Source organism: Eriocheir sinensis, chromosome 57, assembly GCF_024679095.1.
Source record: "Eriocheir sinensis breed Jianghai 21 chromosome 57, ASM2467909v1, whole genome shotgun sequence".
NCBI lineage: Eukaryota > Metazoa > Arthropoda > Malacostraca > Decapoda > Varunidae > Eriocheir > Eriocheir sinensis.
In genome coordinates, this window is record NC_066565.1 from 977,472 (window position 1) to 982,167 (window position 4,696).

Below are 4,696 nucleotides of genomic sequence, written 5' to 3' on the forward strand. Positions count from 1 at the left end.
CTTCAATATTTTCTTTCGTTTCTGTATTTTCATTCTTAACCTTCAATATTTTCTTTCGTTTCTGTATTTTCATTCTTAACCTTCAATATTTTCTTTCGTTTCTGTATTTTCATTCTTAACCTTCAATATTTTCTTTCGTTTCTGTATTTTCATTCTTAAACTTCAATATTTTCTTTAACTTCAACTATAAAATCTTCTTTTGATTCCACATTTCCGTTCTTAATAACTTCAACCTCTTCTTTTGTTTGCGATTTCCATTCTTGACTTGCAAAATCTTCCTCAATTTCCGCATTCCCATTCTTGAACTTTAACCTTTTCCTCTATCTCCACATTTCCGCTGACCTTAACTTTCAATTTCTCCCCCATTTCCACACTTACACAATCCCTCTATCGTCAAGTTCGTACACGGTGGTCCGACGATATCTTTCCATTTCCATTTCCATTCATAAACCTTCAAATTTTCTTCTACTTTCACATTAACATAAATTTCTTAATCATCAGCTTCGAACACAGTAATCTAATGCTAGTTTTACACCCACATACGAGGCCAATTTCCGACCCTAAGCAGAAATGAGCGAGGAATCAAGGTGGTATTGTGTTTGTATTGCCGGTCATTACGTCACAACATGGGGTAGTGAACGGGGTGTAAGCGAGGGGTCCTTCTGTCGTGTCGCGCATAACAGGAACGCTCATGGAACCTCTAAGCACATGTACGGGTCTGGGGTCGTGTCGCTAGGAAGGACACACACACACACACACACACACACACACACACACACACACACACACACATGGCTTTGTTTACGTTCTGGACATCTTGAGGAAACATAACCTGCCTTGATGATAAGACAGACAAATCTCTCTCTCTCTCTCTCTGATGACACTGCCACCCATACTCATGTTGCCTTCTCTGTGTGTGTGTGTGTGTGTGTGTGTGTGTTTACCTAATCGGTGTTTTAAAGGGCCTGGGCTTACGCTCATGTGGTCCCGTCTCCATATCTGTACTTGTCCAACTTTTCCTTAGTGTGTGTGTGTGTGTGTGTGTGTGTGTGCATGGGTGGAGGAGGTGTGTGGTAGTGGCCGCCTCTCCACCACCACCACAACCAAGCTGACGTCACCCTACAGCATATCGCTACCGCCAGACTCTGCACTTCGCCACCCCAATGAGAGGCTGTCTGGGGCTGTTTGGGGACCTCTGAGTGACAGGGACAGCACTACACACACTACACAGCCCTTCCTCAGCCCTCCTGCACAGCGCCACACAGCACACTTGGGAGGTTCTTACGTTGGTGTACTGGTGGGTTGCGGAACTTGCCATTCTTGCTTGGAAACATCACAATCATTAGCTCGCCATCGTAACACTGGGCTGGTTAGACACACTGGTTATCTGCATGTGTGTGTGTGTGGAAGTGAGACTACCTCCACCTGTGCTTCCACCTGTATGGCTGTTAACGAGGCAGGTGGAGCAGAACGGTCGAGAAATACTGTTAGTTTGCATGGATCTGAGAAACGTCCGATCGGCAGTGAGTGGGTACAGTGTGTGGCTGAGGTTTCTTGTACGAGGGCGTGAGCAAAGCGAGTGTCTATCTGTTCCCTCCATGGCCTGTGTTGTTGCTGAACCAGGTACAAAATCTACACACAGGAGGGAAGGGAGTTTGTTGTGGTGTTGTGTGTTGATGGGTGGAGTTCCCAGGCTAACCGTCATCTTGTCCCCTCACAGAGCCTTCCCTCCATGGCCCAGGGTGTTGCTATGGTGCCAGGTACAAAATCTACACACGGGAGAGAAGGGAGTTTGTTGCGGTGTTGTGTGTTGATGGTAGGAGTTCCCAGGCTAACCCTCATCTTGTCCCCTCACAGAGCCTTCCCTCCATGGCCTGGGGTGTTGCTATGGTGCCAGGTACAAAATCTACACACGGGAGACAAGGGAGTTTGTTGAAGCGTTGTGTGTTGATGGTAGGAGTTTCCAGGCTAACCCTCATCTTGTCCCCTCACAGAGCCTTCCCTCCATGGCCCGGGGTGTTGCTATGGTGCCAGGTACAAAATCTACACACGGGAGACAAGGGAGTTTGTTGAAGCGTTGTGTGTTGATGGTAGGAGTTCCCAGGCTAACCCTCATCTTGTCCCCTCACAGAGCCTTCCCTCCATGGCCCGGGGTGTTGCTATGGTGCCAGGTACAAAATCTACACACAGGGGAAGAGGGAGTTTGTTGTGGTGTTGTGTGTTGATGGTAGGAGTTCCCAGGCTAACCCTCATCTTGTCCCCTCACAGAGCCTTCCCTCCATGGCCCGGGGTGTTGGTATGGCGCCAGGTACAAAATCCACACACGAGGAAGAAGGGAGTTTGTTGCAGCGTTGTGTGTTGATGGTAGGAGTTCCCAGGCTAACCCTCATCTTGTCCCCTCACAGAGCCTTCCCTCCATGGCCCGGGGTGTTGGTATGGCGCCAGGTACAAAATCTACACACAGGGAAGAAGGGAGTTTGTTGCAGCGTTGTGTGTTGATGGTAGGAGTTCCCAGGCTAACCCTCATCTTGTCCCCTCACAGAGCCTTCCCTCCATGGCTTGGGGTGTTGTTATGGTGCCAGGTACAAAATCTACACACAGGAGGGAAGGGAGTTTGTTGAAGCGTTGTGTGTTGATGGTAGGAGTTCCCAGGCTAACCCTCATCTTGTCCCCTCACAGAGCCTTCCCTCCATGGCCTGGGGTGTTGTTATGGCGCCAGGTACAAAATCTACACACAGGAGGGAAGGGAGTTTGTTGCGGTGTTGTGTGTTGATGGTAGGAGTTCCCAGGCTAACCGTCATCTTGTCCCCTCACAGAGCCTTCCCTCCATGGCCTGGGGTGTTGGTATGGTGCCAGGTACAAAATCTACACACAGGAGAGAAGGGAGTTTGTTGCGGTGTTGTGTGTTGATGGTAGGAGTTCCCAGGCTAACCGTCATCTTGTCCCCTCACAGAGCCTTCCCTCCATGGCCCGGGGTGTTGCTATGGTGCCAGGTACAAAATCTACACACAGGAGGGAAGGGAGTTTGTTGTGGTGTTGTGTGTTGATGGGTGGAGTTCCCAGGCTAACCCTCATCTTGTACCCTCACAGAGCCTTCCCTCCATGGCCCGGGGTGTTGTTATGGCGCCAAATACAAAATCTACACACAGGGGAAGAAGGGAGTTTGTTGCGGTGTTGTGTGTTGATGGCAGGAGTTCCCAGGCTAACCCTCATCTTGTCCCCTCACAGAGCCTTCCCTCCATGGCCTGGGGTGTTGCTATGGTGCCAGGTACAAAATCTACACACGGGAGACAAGGGAGTTTGTTGCGGTGTTGTGTGTTGATGGCAGGAGTTCCCAGGCTAACCCTCATCTTGTACCCTCACAGAGCCTTCCCTCCATGGCCTGGGGTGTTGCTATGGTGCCAGGTACAAAATCTACACACAGGAGGGAAGGGAGTTTGTTGTGGTGTTGTGAGTTGATGGTTGGAGTTCCCAGGCACCCTCATCTTGTCCCCTCACAGAGCCTTCCCTCCATGGCCCGGGGTGTTGTTATGGCGCCAAATACAAAATCTACACACAGGAGGGAAGGGAGTTTGTTGTGGTGTTGTGTGTTGATGGTAGGAGTTCCCAGGCTAACCCTCATCTTGTCCCCTCACAGAGCCTTCCCTCCATGGCCTGGGGTGTTGTTATGGCGCCAGGTACAAAATCTACACACAGGAGGGAAGGGAGTTTGTTGAAGCGTTGTGTGTTGATGGTAGTTGTTCCCAGGCTCATCCACGTCTTGGTCTAAGGCTCCGGGTAACAGGCTCAGGGTCACGCGGTTATGCTAGAGAGTGAGTCCGTTGTGATAGTGACTTGCGGCCGTCACTTCATCGGTCTGGGAGGAAGGGGGGAGTCACCATCACCACACCATCAGAGCAGGCAAACGTCACTCTCTTGAGCCCACGAAAACAGCTTCAGGAGGCGTGTTCTGAGAGTGGCTTGCAAACATTAGTCTTCAGAGGCCACACTACAGCTCTGATAGGCAAGTTCCGTGGCTGACTTCCGCCCTCCACTTCACCAGTTCAGGAGGAAGGAAGGAGAGTCACCATCACCAAACCATCAGAGCAGGCAAACGTTACTCTCCTGAGCCCACGAAAACAGCTTCAGGAGGCGTGTTCTGAGAGTGGCTTGCAAATGTTAGTCTTCAGAGGCAACACTACAGCTTCGATAGGTGAGTTCCATGGCTGACTTCCGCCCTCCACTTCACCAGTTCAGGAGGAAGGAAGGAGAGTCCCCACAACCACACCATCAGAGCAGGCAAATGTTACTCTCTTGAGCCCACGAAAACAGCTTCAGGAGGCGTGTTCTGAGAGTGGCTTGCAAATGTTAGTCTTCAGAGGCAACACTACAGCTTCGATAGGCAAGTTCCATGGCTGACTTCTGCCCTCCACTTCACCAGTTCAGGAGGAAGGAAGGAGTCACCATCACCACACCATCAGAGCAGGCAAATGTTGCTCTTCAGAGGCCACGAAAACAGCTTCAGGAGGCGTGTTCTGAGAGTGGCTTGCAAACATTAGTCTTCAGAGGCAACACTACAGCTCCGATAGGTGAGTTCCATGGCTGACTTCCGCCCTCCACTTCAGCAGTTCAGGAGGAAGGAAGGAGAGTAACCACTGCCTTGACATCACAGCAGTCAAATGTTGCTCTTCAGAGGCCACACAACAGCTCCGATATG

General features: G+C 50.5%; 1 long non-coding RNA gene across 13 annotated transcripts; it reads left to right on the plus strand.

The window, feature by feature from the left end:
• LOC126984439 (uncharacterized) lies at positions 1-4,083 on the plus strand. Of its 13 annotated transcripts, none has more exons than XR_007736737.1 (5): positions 1-1,897; positions 2,035-2,308; positions 2,446-2,582; positions 2,720-3,268; positions 3,406-4,083. It is a non-coding gene; the product is annotated as an uncharacterized LOC126984439 (long non-coding RNA). The 13 variants fall into 13 exon arrangements; XR_007736738.1 differs by lacking the exon at positions 2,446-2,582 and having other exon boundaries at positions 1-1,623; positions 1,761-1,897; positions 2,583-3,268; XR_007736730.1 differs by lacking the exon at positions 2,446-2,582 and having other exon boundaries at positions 2,583-3,405; positions 3,678-4,083.
• The last annotated feature ends 613 nt before the right edge of the window (positions 4,084-4,696 follow it).